The sequence below is a fragment of the Myxocyprinus asiaticus genome, chromosome 48 (assembly GCF_019703515.2).
Source record: "Myxocyprinus asiaticus isolate MX2 ecotype Aquarium Trade chromosome 48, UBuf_Myxa_2, whole genome shotgun sequence".
NCBI lineage: Eukaryota > Metazoa > Chordata > Actinopteri > Cypriniformes > Catostomidae > Myxocyprinus > Myxocyprinus asiaticus.
Window position 1 is genome coordinate 30068301 of NC_059391.1, and position 26793 is coordinate 30095093.

General features: G+C 40.4%; 1 long non-coding RNA gene across 1 annotated transcript in view; it reads left to right on the top strand.

Annotated features, from left to right (window-relative positions):
• Positions 1–6044: 6044 nt before the first annotated feature.
• LOC127437140 (uncharacterized) overlaps positions 6045–26793 on the top strand; it is a 49843-nt gene continuing 29094 nt past the window's right edge. Inside the window, exon 1 of the long non-coding RNA XR_007896529.1 lies at positions 6045–6390. This is a non-coding gene — a long non-coding RNA (uncharacterized LOC127437140). The remainder of the gene's footprint in view (positions 6391–26793) is intronic.

The following is a 26793-nucleotide window of genomic DNA, read 5'->3' on the forward strand; positions in this document are numbered from 1 at the left end:
AATGTCGGCGCAAACAGAAATGTTTGTATAATAAAACCTTTATATAATGCACAAATTTAAAGGTGATACTAATGATAAATGATGGAAAATAATATACCTTTTGTGTTTTGTTGGTCAAACATCTATTTCACTTCACTGCTCTGATGGTGTTGGTTGCTCTCTACAATGAAAAAATAATCATTTTGTGGTGAAGTAAATACAGAAGAAACGATTAAGTACTTTCTACACTGAATAAATAAAAAATATTAAGTAAATTCTATATTTGTACTCAATTCAACATGTAAAAATGAATGATCTAGCTGCTAGCAACAAACAATCCTGAATAATATTTACTCATAAGCTAGAGTCTAGATTATAAGTAAATATTATTCACAATTGTTTGTTGTCTTTATGATGTGTCATCATGTATCAGTCCTAAAGTAGAAAATTGTCCTGGTTACTTTCGTAACCTCCGTTCCCTGATGGAGGGAACGAGACGTTGTGTCAATGTAGAGACACTAGGGGTCACACTTGGGAGCCCCAAAAACCTCTGCTGAAAAAAGGACAATTGGTGAGTGGAATTTGCATGCCACTCCCCCGGACATTTGGGTATAAAAGGAGCTGGTATGCAACCACTCATTCAGGTTTTGTGCCTGAGGAGCCGAGACAAGGTCCCGTCCATTTCAGTGGGTAGTTCAGTGTTGTGGCAAGAGGGACACAATGTCTTCCCCTTCCCCAACGCTCTTATGAGCGTCGAACGGTCCTTCGGGAACAAGTCGACTGCCCAACAAATAGGGACAGGCTAGACCAGCCGTGGCCTCTTTTTTTATCCCCAAAAAGAGTGGAATTTGTTAACCAACTCGGGGCCATAAATGTCTATGTTGAGGGGGGTGTTACTCCCAAGGGGAAGACACCGCAGAGACCACACCCCGCCCAGAGAAGTGGGGGGGGGGGGGGGTATTTTGAGTGAAAATACATCACAAGGTCTTACCGAGTCTTGTCGGAAGTATATCATGTGGAGAAGTCGCATGGTAGGTCCTACCCGAGGGCAGAGGAGTTTCTACAAACATGGTGACCGGGGGCAGAGGGGCCTCTGCTCAAGGAAGACGCAGTTTACTGGCAGGGAAACGATTTCACATGGGGTCACATACGGGGAACCAGCACATGTGGAGCACCTACCCCAGTACAGGGTCTAATTAGCACACGTACTGAGATTGTAGAATCTCGCAAAGGTGTTGGGTGTTGCCCAGCCCGCTGCTCTGCAGATGTCTGCCAAAGAAGTGCCACTGGTCAGGGCCCAGGAGGCCGCTACATTCCTAGTAGAGTGGGCTCATAACCCCACGGGGGGTGGCATGTCCTGAGTGTGATATGCCATCACGATGGCATCAATGACCCAGTGGGGGATCCTCTGTTTGGAGACAGTGCTTCCTTTCCACTGTCCACCAGCAGACAAATAGCTGCTCGAAGCGATCCAAATAGATATGTAAAGCACGTACTGGACACAGCAATGCCAAGGCTGGGTCTGCCTCCTCCTGGGGCAGCACTTGCAGGTTCAACATCTGATCCCTAAAAGGGGTCATGGGAACCTTGGGCACATAGCCCGGTCGGGTCTCAGGATCACGTGAGAGTAACCCGGACCGAACTCCAAACACGATTCGCTGACAGAGAATGCCTGCAGGTCCCCTACCCTCTTGATGGAAGTGAGCGCAGTCAGGAGAGCAGTCTTCAAAGAGAGTGCCTTAAGCTCAACTGACTCCAGGGGCCCCTCCAGCCTCTCCTGCAGGAAGGAAATCACTGATCTGACTGCGCATCTCTGGGGGTCTTCGCGTTGAGAATAACAGCACTTAGCAAACAGACACCACTTCAAGGCATACAGGCACCTCATAGAGGGAGCCCTAGCCTGAGTGATCGTGTCTACCACCGCGGGTGGTAGGCTACTCATGTCTTCCGCGTCCTGTCCAAGGGCCAGACGTGGAGATTCCAGAGGCCTGGTCATGGGTGCCAGATGGTGCCCTGTCCCTGAGAAAGAAGGTCCTTCCTCAGGGGAATTCACCAGACCACGTCTGGATGGGCCAGTAGGGTGCTACTAGGATGACCTGCTCCATGTCCTCCCTGACCTTGCACAGGGTCTGTGCAAGTAGGCTCACTGGGGGAAATGCATATTTGCATAATCCTGGGGGCCAGCTGTGTGCCAGCATGTCTATACCAAGGGGTGCCTCAGTCAGGGTGTACCAAAGCAGGCGGAGCCTGAGGCGCCACGTCGAGGGGCTCAAACCCCGTGGCCGTGCTGAGTCCAGAGACATCTAAGCACTTATCTGGCTCCTGACGCCCACCATAAGATTGGTCGAGGAGGAGGAATATTGTTCCCGCAGTCCGTTGGAAACAACCCGGTGTGGGCATGTTTGTGCCACAGTCTGCCGCTGGAGCGCCAAACCTGCCAAAATGGGACAGTGGATGGTGGTCAAGACGACAGCCATGCGCACCTGACATGTGACCCAGGGAACAAGAAAACCACTCTTTTGTTCAAGTTTTGGGTACTGCAGGCTCTTGGGCATGCAGCAAAAAATGAAACAAAAGATTCTCCTCCCGGCCCTCCACCGGGGGATGGAGTGGTCTGTCCACCAGCTCCATATAAGTGGGTCTCCTCGTCCCTGGGTCGGCCGTCTCAGGGGTTCTTCGAAGCCTTCCTTGGGTTCTTGGTGGCCGGCCGTGAGGTGGGTGGCGTCTGCTTCCTGCGGTGGGCTCCACGGTGGTGCCGGGCCACTGGGGCGGGCTGCGGCAGAGCCGGTGCTGTTGCTGCAAGAGGACGCCCTTGGCGACAAGCAGACGGGGTGCGGGGTCTTGAGCCGTGCCGGGGCAGGATGTGCTGTGTAGCCTCCGTCTGCTTCTTCACCACCGAGAACTGCTGGGCGAAGTCCTCGACGGTGTCGCTGAACAGGCTGACCTGGGAAATGGGGGCGTCAAGGAACCGTGCCTTGTCAGCCTCTCTCATCTCGACCAGGTTGAGCCATAGGTGGTGCTCCTGGACCACTAGGGTTGACATCGCCTGCCCGAGAGACCGCGCCATGACCTTCGTTGCCCGGATAGTGAGGTCGGTCGCCTAGCGGAGCTACCCTCGTGCAGTTCTCTTAGCGCCTTGGCTTGGTGCACTTGCAGGAGAGCCATGGCGTGCAGGGTGGAGGTGGCCTGTCCAGCGGCACCGCAGGCCTTAGTCACCAGAGACAACATAACCCTACAGGCGCTGGATGGCGGTCCTGCACAGGTGCACCGCAACTGCCTTATCCACCTGGGGAATCACCGAGTACCCCCTGGCATCCCCACCATCGAAGGCAGTGAAAGGTGCCTACCACGACCTTGTGAGCTCCTCATGCACCTCTGGGAAGAAAGGGACCGGGGCGGGGTGCGGCCGTGAGCATGACCCATCCATGAACACTGTCTCCGCGTGGGCAGCGCCTAAGCACGTAAGACCGCGATCGTGGCCATCGGAAGCGGAGAGGTAACGACCGCAACCAGGAAATACACACAAACGGAGAGGCATCTTTAAAAAGATGCTCTCCGTTAATGCCACTCTTTTAGTAGGAAGAATATACTCTTTTAACTGCTGAAGCACCCAGGGGCGTTCTCTGAACTTCACCAGTGCAAGAGGGGGAGAAGCCACTGTAATGCACCATAAATCCAACAGCTTTTCGAGGTGAATAGACTGGCAGAGTAATTCAGCTTGCCGAACACAACCGCTCGGCTCAGAAGAGAAAATCTAAATGAGTGGTTGCATACCAGCTCCTTTTATACCTGTATGTCTGGGGGAGTGCCATGCAAATTCCACTCAGCAATTCCCATTGGCCTTTTTGTCAAAAAGCAGAGGTGTTTGGGGCTCCCAAGAGTGACCCCTAGTGTCTCTACATCGACACAATGTCGAGTGAGTGACAGATAGGGAACTTGTCATTTATTTGCTAAATTTTGTAAATGTCATAGGTACAAAAAATAAGTAAATTTTCACGTGGTACATAATTAAACATGAGTTTATAAGAAAAGTTCAAATGTGAACGTTGTAATAAAATGTTTATTTAAATTTCACTTTTATTCACGTTTATTTTAGTATAATTTACGTACATCAAATTTGTAAGTAAAAGTTAATATATTAGCTGAAATGTTTAAGTTTACCCACTTTAATCAATATTATGACATGACTTTTGGTCTCAGACATTTGGCACATTGGTCACTTCCACCTGAGAGAGCCCCTCCCTGGCTCTTCATTGAACAGGAGTTCCTTGCCCCTATCTTGCCATTGCAAAGTCTTTCCACCAAGCTGTCCAGAGAAGTAAAGACACATCCCGTCATCTCACACATGCATTTAGTGTGGACAAAAGTTTCTCGCGTGTTCAACTCTGACATTTATCTGAACTTTGCCACAAGTATTTGGTTAAACCTGAAGTTGTGCATTAACAAGTCCCCTTTCTGCTGGACAGAATGGATTGAGAAGGGTGTTACTACACTGGGTGACCTGTATTAAAATGGAGCATTGAGATCCTTTGAAAATATTATACAGCAGTTTGGGATTCCCAGATCTCAATTCTTCAGGTACTTACAGCTGCGCCATCTACTCTGTACCACCTTTGGGTGTAGTACATAACCCCCTAAAGCGGCAGACACAAAGGTCATGAAGCTTCAGCATACTATTCCTGGCTAATTCAGAGTCTAGGGGACAGGGTTCTAACATCTCTTAAGAAGTTATGGGAGAGAGACCTGAATTTAGTCCTAGAAGATGGAGAATGGGGTAGGATTTATGTCAAGTCTATGTCTAGGGATGCAAGGGTGCGCCTCATTCAATTTAAGATTCTGCATCGTCTTTATTGGACCCCCTCTAGACTGTACAGGCTTGGCCTTAAAGACACACCTACTTGCTGGCAATGCCGGTTGGAGGATGGGGACATGGCCCATGTTTTTTGGTCCTGTGTTGAGATTCAGGAGTTTTGGTCTGGGGTTCAGAGATTTGTCTGCGAGGTCTTGGACACTCAGATTTTATTCTGCCTCAGACTGTGTATTTTGGGTGATGGGGCGGGTATTAATATTATAAATAAACACATAGAAAACTACGTCCTTACTTGCTTGATGATCGGCAGGCAGGTGATACTCAGGGGATGGAAGTTGCCGGGTGCACCCTCATTTCATGAGTGGTGCACCGAGTTGGGCAGAGTGGTGGCTTTTGAGGAGCTATTATATAGAATACTGGGCAGGTTGGGTGCATTATGGCAGGAAGTGGGGCACTTATTTGGCCTTCCTGGGGGGTTGAGGGGGAGGAGTAGTGGAGAGGGACAATTGGGTAATTTCTGTAATTAATATGTGGAATCTTTGTTCTTTTTTTTTTTGGTTGGTTAATTTCTTTATGTCTTTTTATGTCATAGAGTATTTTCTTTGAATTGCAAGTTTATATGTGTGTCTGTTGCTCTTTAATGTCTGACCACTAGGATGTATGTTGGGTGATGGGGGGGGGGGGGGGGGTGCATATATGGATAAAAGTTGATTCCGTGTTTTCACATGTTGTCTGTGTTAATTTTCCATGTGTCTCTTTTCTCCAGCTGTAGTGTCAGTGTGGTACATCATGCACTCACCTGTGTTGTGTGTTGTGTGCAGGTACACTGTGTCCGGCAGTCGTGATCAGGAGCGTTTGGAGCCCATCGGTCTGGCGCCGGTGGTGTGTGGCTACAGGTTACAGGAAAATCTCATGATGCTGAAATTTGCCGTTCTCTTCAGCCACAGAGATTTGCACTTTTATATTTTTGCCGAAGACGAGCTGCATGACGGCTTCAGACAGACGTGAGGTGCACTGGACACATATCTGAAACAAAATATGCCATCTGTTATGGCCAAAACCTTCTGATTATTGTTTATAACAAATCCTGGCTCAATATATCAACCTCGCTCTGCAGATTATTGGTTCCACATTCACTGTGGGGGAGGCAGATGCCGAGCCAGAGTTCCACGTCATGGCCATGAAATGTGCTTTATAAATAACCTTGCCTTGAGTGGGGCGCAGTCAGTTTTGTGCTTCACTAAAACCAATTTCGGTGTGAAACTTGAGTTTGACTTTAGACACTTTGAAGTTTAATGTCTCATTTTTCTGCTCTCACAGAATGTTGTGAAAGTTCTTTGAAGTTTTAATCGTGTCTGAATATGTTTTATACTGAATTTTTCAGCTGATCTTAAAGGAAGTGGACTCTGTGCTGTATGTGGACACAGACATGTTGTTCCTGCGGCCGGTGGAGGACATCTGGAAGTTTCTCTCGGGGTTTAACAGCAGTCACAGGGCTGCTATGGAGCATGAGGAGCTGTGGTTGGTATAACCGCTTTGCACAACACCAGTATTACAGCAAGACTGGAGTGAACTCATGAACATGACACGAACACTTCAAGGTACTGAACACATATGATGAGTGTGTGATTTTATTCAGAACAAACTTGCAATGTTATGTATGTGTGTGTTAATACCAGACCTCACCAGCAGATGTCACTCTTGTTCTTCACTGTTTCTCATATTTCCACATTACTTGAATGGTTTCATGAGCTACAGCGGTTTGTGTTATATTAGCTGGACTGTTGAATACAGGAGCAGTTTGAGTGAACGTTACAGCATGAGTGTCATTCACAGGTGTGTGTGTGTGTGTGTGTGTGTGTGTGTGGGTTTAAGTGGTTTACGAGGACTTTTTTTTAGGTTATAAACTGGTAATTACAAGGGTATTATGCTATAAATGTGGTTTATGAGGACATTTCTAGTGTCCCCATAATTCAAATACTAAACAATGTTTTATTGAAAATGTAAAAATGCAGAAAGTTTTTTGTGAGGGGTAGGGGTAGGGTTAGGGGATAGAATATAAAGTTTGAACAGTATAAAAATCATTATGTCTATGGTCCTCATAAAACATGAAATCCAATGTATGTAAGTGTGTGTAAGTGTGTGTTCTGACCCAACACCTGTTCAGCTGATCTAATGGGGTTTTTCAGGCTCAACACTTCGACTCTCACAGGACATCACAGTCCGCCTGTTGTAGCCAAACACTCTAATGACATCAGATGTGTTGTTGGAGTGAGTCTCTGTTTTAGGTTGCCAGTTATTTTTCCAAATCCAACTGGCAATTTTGGAATATCAGGATTTGTTTGCAGTGTATGTGGGGATGCACAGACTAATTGTATCTGCAATGTTGCTCCCAAAGCTTCTCAAACTATGACTCAGACAGTGAAATTACTTTAGAAGAATTAATAACTAACCTCATCCAGTACAAATATCTCACGTTTAGACTCGGCGTCCAGACGGGACCCAATATGACATCTTTAGAGCCTCTCATCCAGTCAACATCAATCTTTACTCCCCTGAAATCTAATGTTTTACTAATGTACAGGTATCTGCCTCACTATGTGACTCAAAGTGATGATATCTTATTAAATCGCATCTCTTGCTGTTAAATAATCTCACTAGGACATGACGTGATTTTAATCTGTGCGCTGAATGTTTACGTAATGACATTTGTACGTCAGATAGTATTGGTTTTTGGTATCGGAGCATTTTTACGAGTATGAGTACCAGTACTTAAGCACGGTATCGGACCCTATACCAGTATCAGTATCGATGCATCCCTAATTATAATGTAGAAATATGTGGGTTGCGTTACTTGATTGAACAGTGCAATAGTGATGTGTGATATTTTATACATTTCATTTCACTGGCGGCACTCAAAGAACATAGGGGATGGGGATGTCCAATTCATGAACACATTTCTAAAAGAATTGGACAAACTGATTCATGAATCAGTTTGAATCTAACTTGATTTATTGCTTTGAATCTGAAGCAAAGAAATAGACTGATTTGATTCTGTTCTCATTGATAACTCTGTGTGGAGTTTACCTTTGCATCATTTCAGTTCTGTGGACTTTGTGTGATCATTATGGTCAGTATTTCTCTCATTTAACAGGAAGTATGATGGATCATTAGCTCAATGAGATCATTATTACAGACTCATGATTCCTCTGGCTGTACGTGGATCATCATTTCTACACCCATTGAATTCACGAACGCACAACAGTCACAGACCTCTCATGAACACATGCAATATTACACTTCAGTTTCATTTCCTGCAGACACATCAGATATTCAGATGGATTAATTATATATGCATAAAGAAAATTAGTCCCAATTTGACACCTTAATGACATACATTGCATTAATGAGAATGAGTTTTTTTTTGGGGGGGGGGGGGGGGGGTGTTACAATAATGAAAATTGTGGGGTAATTGTATGCAATTGTTACAATAACTATGGACTCAAGATGGCGCCGAGTATGGCTGCTGCATTGCGAGCTCCGACACAACATAGTAATGTTTTGTTTGTTTTGTTCACAATTCTTATGTTTTTTGTCTTGGATGTTGTCTGCCTTATTGTCTACGACAGACAAACACTTTTGGACATTGGTTCAGCAATTTCACACCGTAAACCGGACTTCAAATTCCTCAATGCCGACCCGCTGTTTACAAGCACGCAAGCGTAGCCCTTTGTCTGGGCAGCCCGGCCGTGGAAACGCAAAAGGAAAAGGGGAAACAGAGCTGGCGTTCTCATCAGAGTAAGACGGCGCGCAAATCAACCCCCCCTACCCACTATTCTATTGGCAAATGTTCAGTCTCTGGACAACAAGCTCTGCGAGCTGAAAGCGTGGATCTCTTTCCAATGAGAGACGAGGGACTGCTGCATTATCTGCCTTACGGAAACTTGGGTGTCCGCGGAGATTCCAGACTCAGCCATTGAACCCGCGGGATTCTCCGTGCACCGAGCGGACAGAGCGAAAGACCTCTCAGGTAAAAGCAGAGGAGGTGGTGTATGTTTTATGATCAACAAATCCTGGTGTGATCAGAGGAACGTACATTCTATCAAGTCTTTCTGCTCTCCTGATCTGGAATTTCTCATGCTTCTGTGTCGACCATTCTGGCTACCGAGGGAATTCACAGCGGTCATTATCACTGCTGTGTACATCCCGCCACAAGCCGACACAGACCGGGCAATCAAGGAACTGTACGGGATTATAAGTGAGCAGGAATCCGCGCACCCTGAGGCCGCGTTCATTGTGACCGGGGACTTTAATAAAGCCAGTTTAAAATCAGTCGCAACAAAATACCACCAGCACATTAGATTCAACACACGAGGGGACCGGGTTTTGGACCATTGCTACTCTTCGTTCCGGGATGGCTACAAATCCTTCCCCCGCCCACCATTTGGCAAATCGGACCACTCTTCCATTCTGCTTCTGCCCGCTTACAGGCAGAAATTGAAACAGGAAGCACCCACCCTCAGAACGATCCAGTGGTGGTCGGACCAATCAGACTCTACGCTACAGGATTGTTTTGATCACACGGACTGGGAGGTGTTCCGGTCCGCCTCTGATGACGACATCGAGCTTTACGCTGATAGCGTAATGTGTTTCATCAAAAAGTGCGTGGAGGATGTGGTTCCGACCAGAACAATACGGATCTATCCGAATCAGAAACCATGGATAAATAACGATGTTCGCGCAGCACTTAATGTGCGGACCTCCGCTTTTAATTCCGGGAATGCGGAGGAGCATAAACAAGCCAGTTATGCCCTCCGAAAAACTATCAGAACCGCAAAACGCCAGTACAGGAGCAAGATTGAAGGACAGTTTAACACCACCAACTCTAGAAGCATGTGGCAGGGAATTAACATCATCACGGACTTTAAAGGGAATAAAAACTCCACCATGAACACTGCTGCCTCTCTCCCGGATGAGCTAAATATATTTTATGCTCATTTTGAGGGAAATAACACTGCCATCGCGGAGAGAGCTCTCGCAGCCGAAGCTACAGAGGTTAGTTCACTCTCTGTCTCTGTAGCGGATGTAACCCGATCCTTCCGACGGGTGAATATCCGCAAAGCCGCGGGTCCAGACGGCATTCCGGGCCACGTCATCAGAGCGTGTGCGAACCAGCTGGCTGGTGTTTTTACGGACATTTTCAACCTTTCCTTCTCTTTGTCTGTAGTCCCCACATGCTTTAAAACATCCACCATTGTGCCTGTTCCAAAGCAATCAAAAATAACTTGCTTAAATGACTGGCGTCCTGTTGCTCTGACCCCCATCATCAGCAAATGCTTTGAGAGATTAATCAGAGATTACATCTGCTCTGTGCTGCCTCTCTCTCTTGACCCGTTGTAGTTTGCTTACCGCAACAACCGCTCCACTGATGATGCCATTGTATCTACAATACACACTGCTCTCTCCCACCTGGAAAAAAGGAACTCTTATGTGAGAATGTTGTTTGTAGACTACAGCTCAGCATTCAACACCATAGTGCCCTCCAAGCTAGATGAGAAACTCCAGGCTCTGGGCTTAAACAGCTCACTGTGCAGCTGGATCCTGGACTTCCTGTCAAGCAGGCGACAGGTGGTTAGAATAGGCAGCAACATCTCCTCATCACTAACCCTCAACACTGGAGCCCCACAGGGCTGTGTTCTCAGCCCACTACTGTATTCCTTGTACACACATGACTGTGTGGCAACACATTGCTCCAATGCCATCATTACGTTTGCTGATGACATGACGGTGGTAGGTCTGATCACTGACAATGATGAAACAGCCTACAGAGAGGAGGTGCACACTCTGACACACTGGTGTCAGGAGCACAACCTCTCCCTCAACGTCAGTAAGACAAAGGAGCTTGTGGTGGACTTCAGAAGAAAAGACAGAGAACACAGTCCCATCACCATCAATGGAGCACCAGTAGAGAGAGTCATCAGCTTCAAGTTCTGGGTGTCCTGGGTGTCCGCATCACTGAGGAACTCACATGGTCCATCCACACTGAAGTCGTTGTGAAGAAGGCTCATCAGCGCCTCTTCTTCCTGAGATGGCTGAGGAAGTTTGGAATGAACCGCCACATCCTCACACGGTTCTACACCTGTACTGTAGAGAGCATCCTGACTGGCTGTATCTCCGCCTGGTACGGCAATAGCACCGCCCACAACCACAAAGCACTGCAAAGGGTGGTGCGAACTGCCAGACACATCGTCGGAGGTGAGCTTCCCTCCCTCCAGGACATATATACCAGGCGGTGTGTGAAAAAAGCTCGGAGGATCATCAGAGACTCCAGCCACCCGAGCCATGGGTTGTTCTCACTGCTACCATCAGGTAGGCGGTATCGCAGCATCAGGATCCGCACCAGCCGACTTCATGACAGCTTCTTCCCCCAAGCAATCAGACTTTTGAACTCTTGATCTCCCACGATCAAAATACATCAGCACTGCACTTTATTACTCTTACTCTTATATCTCACACCGGACTGTCATAAATTATATTATTATTATATTATCTTCTCTCTTAACAACTGACTATCAACCGACAGCCTGAATGTCAATACAGTACAATACTGTACATTCTATATATACTATATATACTTTTTTATATATTTTTATTTTTTATTTTTATTGAATAATGTGTATCTATATAGTGCGTATTGTATACTGTACAGTGTATGTTATTATTTGTATATTGTTGTGTGTAATTATGTGTATATTAGATGTTTAAATTGTGTTGTGTTAATTTGATGTTTATTGTAAATTGGTATATGTCTCATCACTGTCACGACTACTATGTTGATCAGAACTGCACCCAAGAATTTCACACACCATTGCACTTGTGTATATGGCTGTGTGACAATAAAGTGATTTGATTTGATTTGATTTGATAATGTCACAATGCAAAAAATGCACCGATATGAGATTTCTGGGCCGATACCGATAATTAACCGTTTCAACTGGAGCTGCTACCTAATTAATTACTCACTTGAAACAAAATATTTTTTTGCTTATTACTTCATGAAACATAAACAGAATATGGTAAATTACATATCGTTACATACAGCAGATGATTCAGATTAAAACTAGCCACTTGAAATCAAATAAAATGGTGCAAAGATGTTAAAATAATCCTAACAGAGCGACGTGACATGCAAACTTGGCTTTAAATACTATCTATCGTGGTCTGTTTTCCTCCATGCTGTTTACTTGTAAACAGTCAGAGATTATCTGCAGCAAGCAAATTGATAACAACAAATTATTAGCAAAAATATTGATGGTAATTCCACTATCGGCACAATAATTATATTTTCATTCTCCTAGTTTTTGGCCAATAATATACTGGCTGCTGATATATCATGAACCCCTACAAAAAATCTTAATAGTCCTTTATTAAATTACATTTCCTGTAGACACATCAGATATTCAGAGGGAAAGATGGATTAATTATATGCATAAAGAAAATGAGTCCTGTTTTGGCACTGTTATGAGATTGTGACATTATTTTAATTCATGAAAGTAATACAAATTAAAATGTTTTTTTTTTTTTTAATTTTTTTTATTTTGTTAAATTGTTAAAATAATGTCACAATGCAAAAAAATGCACCAATATGGAATTTCTGGGCCAATATCGATAACCATGTTTTAACCCTTTAAATTAGAGCTGCTAGCTAATTAATTAAAAACTACTCACTTGAAACTAAATATGTATTTCCATGATTACATAATGAAACATAAACATGGGAAATGACATATCGTTACTTACAGCAGATGATTCCGATTAAAACGAGCCTCAAAACAAAGTAAAATGGTAAAAAAAGATGTGCAAATAATCCTTACAGAGCGACGTGACATGCTAACTTGGCTAACACAATTGTTTCTTGGTCTGTTATGCTGTGACACACGCTGTTTATTTGTATACAGTCAGAGATTCTCTACCGCAAGCAAAGGAACGTAACAAATTATTGGCGGTAATTCCACTATCGGCACAATTTATAATGGTTTTATTAATCGGATGCAGATATATCGTGCACCCCTACAAAAAATCTTAATATTCCTAAAAATAGGCTTTATTTTCTTTATGCAAATTATAGTTTCTTGTTTCTTTCTTTGATTTTGTGCTGAAATATGACCTGGACTTGTTCTTGACAGGTTTTCACCCAAATGTTCTCAGACCAAAAACCCAATTGTGTATCATCAATCTTTGTTTTTCCACCTCTGATCATATACACACACACTGTTATGCATCCCAGCAGACGTGATTCAGTGCTTGAATGTGTCTGACAGTGAAACGCTTCAGTATGAGCACTTAAACATCACAGAAGAGCTGTAAAATGTTTTGTACCACTGCTGCATCTGATTGGCTGGCAGTGCCCATCTTCCCGTAAATAAACAGGCAGATTTGGTAAACATGGCCCTTACGGCCTGACGTGTGCTCGATGAAGCCAGAGCACCTGTTAATGATCTCATACCAGATCAGAACGGCATACAAATAGCTGTTTATAAAAGCGCATGAAACTGCATGAGTACTGTATGGAGATAGATATGTTCTTGTATGTGTGTTAGAGCCTGATATATGATTACTATCGATCAAAACAATTGAAACCTCAGTTTGTTATGATCTTCCAGTGCTGAAATACTGGAGCTTGATTTAGATTAGCCACTAATCTAATCATCTAATCAGCAATTACACAGACTCAAAGAAAGTAAATGTAGTCCATTTTAAATGTTTGGCTTTAGTGATGTTTAATGAAATGGTGAGAGTTTATTAAGTTTTAAGCCATCAATCTGACACTTTTAGTATCCGTTTGGAGATGCTCCGGTCCACAGTTGAAGGACGCAGAACACACGTACTGCGGACGAGTCCATCATATCTTCATCAAACGACTGCAGGAAAGTGTCAGAGAATTACAGAAAGACAATGAGAAAACAAGTCGAGTCACTTAACAATGTGTTTACTCACAAAAGACTGTGAAGTCTCTCCTGACGAGTGATTGTTTGAGATTATGGAGCACTGAAATCACTTTGAGATATCACAGACATTAGCCAGACGATCAGAAGCTGACAATCAATGGACACAAATAACCTTGTTTTAGACTCTGAGATAACAGCGAGAACTGTTGAGTTCTCAAAGCGAGTCATACATGACACACTCACAGACGATGTAGAACTTTCCTTTGTTAGAATCCAGTGTTTGATTGAACAAACGAGCCATTAGCTACACTGAGCGCCTTCATAACATTCATTACATGGTCAGAACGACAATCTTGTGATAGTCAGCAGCTCCATACTAATGACAAGACACAGTCATAAATTTACATATTTCAATTTCATAACAAAAAGATTTTCTTTTTTTGTTGGTTAAAAATTACACCATTCACCTTGATGGAATTTTGTTCTGAAATTGAAATGCGTAAGTCTTAAAAATAGGCAAAAATATTATTAAATGTCAGCACATGGAGGTCAAGTGTCAGTGAATGTTCATAAAAGAAAGGTTTATATTTAAGAATATTTAAGTGGTACAGAGGTAATTTACATAATACTATTTTAATGACAGTGATGTTTGATTCTTTTACAATACAGAAGTTTGAAAAACATTATTTATGTGAAAATAAATTCAAGATTTACACAGTGTAGCTTTTACTCAAAATAAATAAAAAAATTATAATACATTTATACATGTGTATTATAAGCTGTATTATGAGTTTTCTACAAAGTTACTCAGAGCTCCTTAGAGGACAAAAAACTGCCAAAATAATATTATTTTCCACTTTCAATTAGTGCATTGTATAGAGCAACATCAATCCTGATCATACTACTAGGATTTTAATACCAGTTTGTTTATATAATGCCACTGTTGCTTTTTACACACACACACACACACACACACACACACATTTCTCAATACACACACACACACACTCTGACATCCATACCAACACACACACACAATTTTAGCAGCATCATTTATTCAGTTGTCCTGCAGTGCTCTATAATACGGCAAACAGAGAATAGGGGAAAAGCTTGTATTTGCTCCATAGGCTAAACATGAGAAAAATGGCGCCATCTGGTGGAAAATATTACAAATGTAAATTTTGAAGCCAGGGCTCTGGAATGAAAGCATAATATCATATTTATTTAATTATTATTTTTGTTTTTATTTAAATATGAAAACTGAAAACTGAGTGTGTGTGTCAAAAGTGTGAATCATTTCAGTGTCTCAATCGTAAGATGTGTTTGAAATGTTAAAATCAAAATAATGCAGTATATTTATTTATAATAAAAGTTACATTTTTTTGTTTTTTTTTTTGTTATTTGTTTGAATCATCTCTTTATTAGTGAATATAATAGTTGTTGTATTCATCTGGACAGGTTTATTAGAATTAAAGGAATATTTCTGGTTTAAAACAAGTTAAGTTCAATCGACAGCATTTGATGAATAATGTTGATTACCACAAAAATACATTTAGACTCGTTCCTCCTTTTCTTTAAAAAAAAAAAGCCCAAATCTCACTGGAACACAGATTTGTGCTTTTTCTCTTTTTTTTTAAAGAAAAGGAGGAACGAGTCGAAATTAATTTGCTTGGGAATCAACATTATGCCACAAATGTTGTCGATTGAACTTAACTTGTATTGAACCTGGAATATTCCTTTAAGAGTGTTCAGAGAACTTGCATAATAGAGTTTGTCTCATCAGCGCTGTGTAATGCAACCCTAATGTGGTTGATTTGATGTGTATCCAATCACAGATCAATAGCTGACTGTAGTAAATTATTATAAATGGCTTGACTAATGAAACCCAAATGCTCGCTAAAGTGCTAATTGTGAAAGACGAGTTAACAGAGAACATTTAGACTTGTGTATTGTGACTTGTGTATAAACTTTATACAATGCAGTGAATTTACCCAATTCATTATCAATAAAAATTATTTTTTCATATCAGTGTTTTCATGTCTACGACCGATATGCTGATGATTTGAATGTGGTCAGTATTTGGCTGACACATCGGTGCATCCCTTCTTTAAAGTCAACATGAAATCAAAATTGACCCCATTTACTCTCTTAATACACATTTCTGGTCTTATTTTGAACAATTCATTAGTGCATGTTATTCTAAAGAAAACATTGTTTGTCTTTACAGTCTTTTATCATAATGTAATAAGTTGCTCCACCTCCGAAACGACTTTTTGAAGTCACAAATCCCTCTTTATTTTTCAACCAGCTGTCATATACTTTATACCATCCAATCAAATCACCAGGTAAAGTCCTGCTGTACATTTACATCATCACTGAATATCCTGTTTCACTCAGAAATATGTCACATTACAGAAGTAAAATGGGTTGTGAACACTGTTTCATGTTGACTTTAAAGTGTTCTTGACAAATATCAGATATTGATCAAATTAGTGATATTGATGATGTGTCCAAGCTTCTATTTTGTAGATCATGTTATCATGTTGCATTGATAGTCCAAAAAATAAACTAGGCGTGTAAGTATTATTTATCTAGATGATCGTTGTTAAGTCTCCAGTGTGGCAAATGTCTTCAGGGCTGGCACGGTCTCTCACACATATGCCTGCTGCTGATGCCAGGACGAGGCATCTGCTGTTTCTGGTGTGCCTGTTAATGTGTTTACGGGCTGTTTATTGCCCTGTTGCCCACGCCTGTGGCTTGAACTGACACAATGACCCCATTATGACTGGCACAGACATGGTGGCACATTCTGTTGGACACTATATGAACCCTTTATTCACAAATGTAATTTTGAATTAAATTTTTTTTCTCCCCAACTTGGAATGCCCAATTCCCAATGTGCTCTAAGTCCTCGTGGTGGCATAGTGACTCGCCTCAATCCGGGTGGCGGAGGACGAATCTCAGTTGCCTCCGCGTCTGAGACCGTCAATCATCTTATCACGTGGCTTGTTGAGCGCGTTACCACGGAGACATAGCGCGTGTGGAGGCTTCACACTATTCTCCGCGGCATCCACGCACAACTCACCACGCGCCCCACCGAGAGCGAGAACCACATTATAGCGACCACGAGGAGGTTACCCCATGTGACACTACCCTCCCTAGCAACCGGGCCAATTTGGTTGCTTAAGAGACCTGACTGGAGTCACTCAGCACGCCCTGGATTCAAACTCGTGACTCCAGGTGTGACAGTCAGCGTCAAAACTCTCTGAGCTACCCAGGCCCCCTTGAATTTAATTTGTAAACACTTCATTTTTAGAAGATTATTAGAGAACAACTTACATTTTGGTCTGTTTTTTTCTTTTTTTTTTTTTTTTGTATTTTAGGGCCCTATGATTTCTATGATTCAGAAAACACATTTTGACTGATTTGGGATGAAATGAAGGAAAATTTGAAAAATTATTAAACCACAAAAGACTGTGATTTTCTGTCTTAATAAAAGCTCGGTTTAACTGGGTGTTTGAATGTTAAGACATTATGACAGAAATACAGAATATTGCTACTGTATAGCAAAATGTAATATTCAATTTAGTAGTATTAATTATAATTAGAGTAATAAAAAATTAAACATTATATTGTTGTATATTAAGTTTGAATAGGCATAACAATAATTGGCATTATTATCATTATTACTATTAATTATAGATGTTGTTATTATTATTATTATTATTATTATTATTATTAAGCAATATCACACTTTCAAGAGTGCTGTTGACTTTGAATATAAGAAATGAATATCAGCACAGCTTTGATTCAGATGTATTTTCATCAGTCTCAGCTGTGATTTATCAATGTGAATATTTCTGTGGTGAAACACTTTATCACTTTATCAACTGCAATGTTTTGTTGAAAATTAATTATTATACTTTGATTTAATGAGTTTTATGATTTACATTTTTTTTTTTATTATTATTATTATTATTATTAGACACCATTTTCATGATATATATACAGTTGTGCTCAAAAGTTTGCATACCCTTGGAGAATTGGTAATATATGTACCATTTTTAAAGAAAACATGAGTGAGCAGGAAAAACACATTTCTTTTATTTCTTATGGGATTCATATTCAACTGTAGGTTATAACAGAATGGCACAATCATAAAACAAAACATGGCAACAAAGAAAACAATGAAATGACCCCTGTTCAAAAGTCTGCATACCCTTAGTTCTTAATACTGTGTATTGCCCCCTTTAGCATCAATGACAGCGTGCAGTCTTTTGTAATAGTTGTCTATGAGGACCCAAATTCTTGCAGGTGGTATAGCTGCCCATTCGTCTTGGCAAAATGACTCCAGGTCATGCAAAGTCTTTGGTCGTCTTGCATGAACCACACGTTTGAGATCTCCCCAGAGTGGCTCGATGATATTAAGGTCAGGAGACTGTGATGGCCACTTCAGAACCTTCACCTTTTTCTGCTGTAACCACTGGAGGGCCAACTTGGCCTTGTGCTTAGGGTCATTGTCATGCTGGAAAGTCCAAGAGCGTCCCATGCGCAGCTTTCGTGCAGAAGAATGCAAATTGTCTGCCAGTATTTTCTGATAACATGCTGCATTCATCTTGCCATCAATTTTCACAAGATTCCCCATGCCTTTAGAGCTCACACACCCCCAAAACATCAGTGAGCCACCACCATGCTTCACAGCGGGGGTGGTATTCTTTTCACTATAGGCCTTGTTGACCCCTCTCCAATCATAGCGCTTATGGTTGTGACCATAAAGCTCTATTTTGGTCTTGTCACTCCAAATTACAGAGTGCCAGAAGCTGTGAGGTGTGTCAAGGTGTTGTCGGGTATATTGTAACCGGGCGTTTTTTGTGGCATTGGCACAGTAAAGGCTTCTTTCTGGCAACTCGACCATGCAGCTCATTTTGTTCAAGTATCGTCGTATTGTGCTCCTTGAAACAACCACACTGTCTTTTTCCAGAGCAGCCTGTATTTCTCCTGAAATCTTTCTTGGTCTACCTGACCTTGGCTTGGTATCAAGAGATCCCCGAATTTTCCACTTCTTAATAAGTGATTGAACAGTACTGACTGGCATTTTCAAGGCTTTGGATATCTTTTTATATCCTTTTCCATCTTTATAAAGTTCCATTACCTTGTTACGCAGGTCTTTTGACAGTTCTTTTCTGCTCCCCATGGCTCAGTATCTAGCCTGCTCAGTGCATCCACATGAGAGCTAACAAACTCATTGACTATTTATACACAGACACTAATTGCAATTTAAAAAGCCACAGGTGTGGGAAATTAACCTTTAATTGCCATTTAAACCTGTGTGTGTCACCTTGTGTGTCTGTAACAAGGCCAAACATTCAAGGGTATGTAAACTTTTGATCAGGGCCATTTGGGTGATTTCTGTTATCATTATGATTTAAAAAGGAGCCAAATAACTACGTGATGATAAATGGCTTCATATGATCACTATCCTTAAATAAAAGGCAGTTTTTTTTGCATGATCAGTCATACTTTCAAAATCAATGCCAAAATTTCACAATTTCTGCCAGGGTATGCAAACTTTTGAGCACAACTCTGTATGTATGTATGTGTGTGTATATATATATATATATATATATATATATATATATATATATATATATATTAATCAATCAAATGTTACATTAAATTTAGCCTAAAACATGGAATACAGAAAAAACAAAACAGAAAACAAAATGTTGGAAAACGTATAATAGAATTTAGAAAAATATAAAACAAACTTCATTTGGCCCTAGTATTTATATTGGTAATCCTGTACTATTTCTTCATCCATTAAAACTCTTTAAAATATCTAAACTGGGTTTCTGTAACCTGCATATGTCCTGATTGTGTCTCCTCATTAAAATCGTCCTTCTCTGTGTTCGTGCTTCAGGCGTGAATTAATGAAGCAATCATTCATCCACTGAACATCTCAAACACTTTCACCTGCTCTGCTCTTCATGTGTTTTAAAGGTTTTAATTGTTTTCAGTGAATCTAACGAATGTCTCCATCATGATGGATTGAGGTGACTGTCTGTTCATGAAGTCTAGAAGACACTTGCTTTCCAATTGTTAGTTCAGCTCTGTGATGAAACTTGTGTCCTCGTCAATATATCTGAAGACTCAATACCAATACATGACCCTCAGACAAACATTTACATTACACTTACATTTATGCATTTGGCAGATGCTTTTATCCAAAGCGACTTACAGTGCCCTTATTACAGGGACAATCCCCCCAGAGCAACCTGGAGTTAAGTGCCTTGCTCAAGGACACAATGGTGGTGGCTGTGGGGATCAAACCAGCAACCTTCTGCTTACCAGATGTATACTTTAGCCCACTACGCCACCACCACTCCTCCTCCTGTGAACAGAATTACATGTAACACAGCTCACGTTGACAACTCAAACTCAATGATTTTCTTATTTAAATTCAAGAGCAGCATGACTTTATAAACTCAGTTAATGAAGTCGAACGACAGATGTGAATCAATAATTGACTCTCAGCTTTCTCGAGGGAAGAGCTCAGCGTTCAGTTTAAGAGTGATTCTTCCGTTTGGACTTCTGTAGTTACAACTTTTCTGTCCCTGCGATGAATATAAAGGGGAAAAATATTGATGGAATAAAGAAAACAAAAGATACATTTACTTGACAAGAAAAAATGACATAAGATTAATAAAGTCTTCTAACAACATTTTGTGAACTTTATGCTTTAAACAAGAAGAGAAAAAGTTGCCAGTAGGGTATTAGAATAATAAACTTGTTTTCCTATGAATTAAGTTTATTTTTCTTACCCCATTGGTCTTGTTTTAAGCATAAACCTCAGTAAATTCTGTCAGATTTAATTGAAAACTAGTATACTAGTGACTTAATGTCAGTTTGCTTCCCAAGTAAATGTATCTTTAAGGATGTTTAGATTTTACTGAAAAACACGACAAAAATACTGAGTAAAAACATAATTATTTTGTGCAGCATGAGTAGATTTGTTAGGTGTTTATAATGCAGAAATTGTAATTTTGAGAAACTGTCCAAGACTTATCCAACTTTCTCAAAAAGTGAAATGAATGTCAATACCATCACACACAATGTCAAAAGTCCACACAATCACCATCCAAATCTAGTTGAAGGTGGATTGAGCACATGTTAAAAATGTTCTAATAAATAAAGCATGATTTTAAGTGTCTTTTTAAATATTTCAAGTATTTAAAAGTGCCCTGAACTGAAGAATCACTCTTATAAGGTCTCAGTTGTGTTCAGTGTTTCTGTGCATTTCTGAGCTGAAGCTCCATCAGTTCCATGATGAAGTGTGTCGTACTGGAGATTGAGAGTGCGCTAAAACACCTCAGGAACGTCATTAGTCAAACATCCTTTTCATTTTACAGACATTTCGTAGCTAATTTCACGAAGGAGCCCCTCGACCCCATTCGTCAGCTCCACAGCACCATTAGCATTATTTATGAGCACTGTAGGACACGTCCTCATTTAGTCGTGAGACATTGTGAGATCAGGAGAGACATGTAAACGTGTTTGCCATTTTTAAGGCTTTTGAAAATCCGTTCTCTGGAGGTGAATGAAACGGCGTGATTTCATGTCCATTTCCACTAGACCGAAGATGAAGAGATTTTCAGGGCTGTAACCAGGTTTATTGTGTTTAAAACACCTTTAAAGTCAACATGAAATCCGAATTGACCTCATACTCTCTAAATTACATGTTCCTGGTCCTATTGCGAACGATTGATTAGTACACTAAAAAAAAAAATATAAACAGTTTGTAAGATTTACGCATTTAAATTTTATAACAATTCCATCGAATTTAATTGTAATTTTTCAGTTGCCTCCACATCTGAGACCGTCAATCCGCGCATCTTATCACGTGACTTGTTGAGCGCGTTACCGTGGAGACGTAGCACGTGTGGAGGCTTCACGCTATTCTCCGCGGCATCCACGCACAACTCACCACGCGCCCCACTGAGAGCGAGAACCACATTATGGCGACGACGAGGAGGATACCCCATGTGATTCTACCCTCCCTAGCAACCGGGCCAATTTGGTTGCTTAGGAGACCTGGCTGGAGTCACTCAGCACGCCCTGGATTCGAACTCGTGACTCCAGGTGTGATAGTCAGCGTCAATACTCGCTGAGCTACCCAGGCCCCCTTGAATTGTCATTTTTAACAAAATTATATTATAAGAACTTAAAATATTTGTATTATATTTTTTTTAAAGATTACTCAGTTCAATTGGATGAAATTTTGTTATTGAAATTTAAATGTGTAAATCTTAAAATTATTTTTTTAAGTGTTCCTGCTATTTCAAATAAAAATGTTTTGTCTTCATACACTCACTTTTATTTTTTTTTTTTTTATTTTTGAGATTTACGCATTTAAATTTCAATAACAAAATTCCATCCAATTGAATTAAGTAATCTTTAACAAAATAAAATTAAAATATTTTAAGTTCTTATAATTTAATTCTGGTAACAATTAAGTGGAATTTTGTTATGAAATTGAAATGCGTAAATCTTAAAAATAGGTTTTTTGTGTGTGTGTAAAATATATATATATATATATATATATATATCGTGTCACCAACTCTTCTTATTTTTCAACCGCTAATCTCCAGAAGGATTTTATCGTTTAATACCCTGTGTATATTACATCACATTATGGAAGTAAAAGGGTTTGCGAATGCTGTTTCATGTTGACTAGATTCACAAAATATCTCTAGACAAACTACAATGTGATGCCCACCGTTTTGTTTTTCAAAACCTGTACATTTATTATGACGTGATGACATTATGGGGTTATAATTCGTTTAAACTATTGCACTCCTGAAATCGTTCAGTTTGTGTGATGTGTCACTTTATGGAGCTTCAGTGATTTTTGAGCGTCTGGTGTATTGAGTATCTCTGAGATTCACCCACAGGTGACTCTACATACGACAGCGAGACTTTATCAAATGTGAAGTGAAATCATCGCCGGAGCAACTGAATCCTGCGTTTCCCACGGTGATATAGATCTGGTGTTTTAATTGAAACCTGCTCTGCAGTGATGGACAGCACTTCCCTTTGAGCAGTGAGAAATCAATGCCGCAGGAAGTGTTTGTCACACATCGCCTTTGACTTCCACTCGTGTCTGCGAGTGTTTGTGGGGATGTGAAGCATAATTGATTTGTTTAAGTCAGACACAGACAGTAATATTGTAATGACAGCAGGTGAGTTTGACAGGTAATATAATAATGACCTCTGAAACTCATTGTTCTGACCATGAAATCATAGCAATATCAGAGACTAAAACCAGCACCGTTTTAGGACACTATGATTCTTTAAAGAACCTTGGAGTATCATATGAATACCATTGTATGTGAAACGAGTGAACGAGTAGCGCTGAAGCATCTCAAAACCCAACATTCTCGCAATGAATTGTGAACGCTGCAAAGAAGTCGAGGGCGTAAATAAACTCTCTCTCTCTCTCATGTAGAGCTGAGAAAAACAACTCATTTAAGTGACTCAGTTCTTAACCAGTTAAAATGAACGATTCACTTATATTTATTGTGGGGAACTCTGATTCATTTTAGTGAGTCAGTTCTTTCAGACGGTTCATGCGAATGAACTAGTTCACATAAATGATTCTCTGATTCACTTGAGCCCTGCGCTGCCTAAAAAGGACTTTGCCTTCTTTTTTTATGCAAAATATTTTGTTAATTGCTGCTGTTGATCACTATATTTGTATATACGGTATACACTATATTTCATAGGCGTCATTTATGTATGGGACGGTTGGGACATGTCCCCTCCACTTTTTGTAATAGCCTTCATCAGGTAAATGTCTATGCAGAAGAAGCTTCTCCAGTTTTTGAGCAGGAGTTTCCACTTCGTTTGTGTGTTATAATAAGTAGCAATCCAGCACTGGAGTTTGTTATTTTAAATGTTATGATTCATGTTCGTTGCGGCTGTTATCAGTGGCGTTGAGTGACAGCGGGTGGCGATGTTATTTTGTTCATCCAGACGCTCGCTCTTCTCGCTCCCTCACACTCCTTTCCTGTTAAATCACAAGCAAAATGCAAACGGATGTGTTCCTGCACATGATATACATTCACTGTACAGATGCAATCATTTATGAAATTAAAAAGTTACATTTGGGAAGATTAGAACCTGGAACTCCTCGCAATAGAGGCTAAATCTTTACATTGAGATCAATCAGTCATTCTGGCTGAAGCTCCCTAATCCACATATTTCACCACTGACTAACAAAATCCCAGGTGTTCAGATCACGTTATCATGTGAATCGTGTGAAATATTTATTAGAGCACTTGAATTGGTCATCAAGAATGACTATTTGTCAAAACAATAAAAGATTATTTGACATTATCTGCAAATAACCTAATTAATATTCATGATTTTCGCCACTTTGTGACATCAGCCACTGCCCAACCCGACCCCACCACTTTTAACAGCAAAGGGACGCCCATGGATTCAGTTACAGTATATAAAATAAAGTGTTTTATAGTTTTGATTAGTGTGTATTAAGTATAAATTCATGTTCACTTCAGTGATGTCACCCTTTTTGTTTAACCTTCATAAAAAAATAATCTATTTTTTTTTTTCAGACACCATTATTTTGACACAATTAACCATGGTTTTAGTATGTAAACATATACTGTGTAACCAGGCTAGTTTTGTGATTACTATAGTTTTACTACAAATACCACAGTTAAACTATGGTGACTGTTGTAAAATTATGGTTAATTTTCAAAAAGGGAATGTCACCCTAATTAACCCTTGTGCATCAATTTAAAAACGTTACTCAGAGGTCCTTAGAGGACAAAAATGTCCATGTCAAAAAACTGCCTTAATAACATTATATATTAATATTATTTTCCACTTTCACTGATTTAGATTTTTTTAACCAACATCAGTCCTGATCATAACTACCAAATATTCATTCATTTTCAGGATTTTAACCCTTTAAATGCCAGTTTGTTTATATAATGCCACTGTTGTTTTTTTAAAAACACACACACACACATTTTTCAATACACACATACAGAACACACTCTGACATCCATACCAACACACACACACACACACACACACACACAATTTTATCTGCATTATTTATTCAGTTGTCCTGCAGTGCTCTATAATACAGCAAACAGAGAATAGGGGAAAAGTATGTATTTGCTCCATAGGCTAAACATGAGAAAAATGGCGCCATCTGGTGGAAAATATTACAAATGTAAATGTTGAAGCCAGGGCTCTGGAATGAAAGAATAATATCATAGAATTCATGATTTTATGCTTTAATGGCACTGGGATCAAATATTGCAGTTTTAATGGGTTTCAATGGGGACATTTTTGTCCTGAAGGTCCTGAGTGTAACTATTGTGTGTACACAGTGTATTATAGATGTATTATAGGAAGTGAGGTTGAAATATCAAAATTCCCCCCAAAATACACACCTTTGGCAAATGTATGCCATTGGCGTTAACACAGCCAAAATGATCGATAAAACAAAAATGAAAAAGACAAAAATGTCCCGAAGATCGCACAAGGGTTAAATGATTGAGATAAAACAGATTCAGGTTATATTATTGAATTAAGTAATATAATTGGTTATATATCTATAAATATTTTCTTCTTTAAATAGCTTCAGTGTAGTTAGGAAGTTTGTAGTAGTTTGTAGTCTAGCTAACTACTTTTTTTATCTTGATTGTAGTTTAACTACTTTAAGTTTCAAGCTTGTAGCTTGAAAAGGTACAGATTCTGATTCAGAGAAAATGGTAATTATTCTGTGCCATGGCATTTATTAAGAAACATGGTATTACCATCTATTGAATTTTACAATTTCAGAAGACAGGATTTGTTTCTCCAGCTTAATTGCTCTGACATTTTAACACACTTTGGAAATATACAAATACATTTTATAAATAGAGACATTTTAGATACTGTATATATATTTCAGCGTTGAAATGACTTCTTGTACATTCCCTGCAGTTTAAGTGAATGAGGGCATTTCTAAAGTTCACAGTCGTATTAATGGGGTCGTTTGTAACTGCGAGTCGCCCCATGAAAACAATTTACAGAGTTCATTTAGTTCATTTTACAATAAGACTTCAGGGAGCGAGTTATGGCCAGGACATAAAATAACTTTCTGTAATGTGCTAGCAAATCAAAGTGAAATTAAAGTTCATAGCGCTCAGTCAAACATCTGCTCATCTCATCAGTGATTTCATGAAAACATCTGAGACAACTGACATTCTCAGAATTCACGTATCAAAGCTGCTCATTTACACACGGCTGATAGTGATTCAGCTCGTCAGGATGAACTTGAGGAAAATGAGTCTGATAAAAGCAGAATAAGATGTTGCCTGGTGTTGTAAAGAGACAGTCTTGAATCAAGTGTGGAAAATTAAACCGTTGAATCTCAAAGGAACATATGTTATCTAATTGTGTTTCGCAAGCCCAAGTCTGGCCCATAAGAGAGCCTGTGACCAGGGCCGTAGCTAATGTGGTGAAAGTCAGTAATGATTCTAGGGGCCCACAGGCTCAGGGGGGCCCACAACAAATTTTAAACTGTATTTTTTTTTTTTATGTGAAAGGGGTCCAGAATTCCTTGCTACAGCCCTGTGACCCAAACTGACCTGTGAACCCAAACCCATTATAAACTCAAAGTTGTACATGAAAACTGAGCGACACCCCAAAACCAGTCTGGTCAGGCTGGGGTCAAGCAGCGGACTTCGGGTCTGAGTTTCGTCAATGAAATTAGATTCCTTAAAATACACTAGCAAGATCAACGTCCCCTTGCCAGACAGCCAAATGATGTTACATTATAAATCTAGAGGATATTTTGAGCTTAATTCATTTATTTCAAATCAAATTAAAAACTAGACCATCATCAGGACAAAAACATGTTGTTTCCTGTTCTGTCGGTCATGCATAAAGTATTCACTATCTCATTTCCTTCCCTCACACAGTGTTTCTCCCACAAGTTTTTGCATCATGTTTATTTAAGCGGTCTGTCTGATGCTC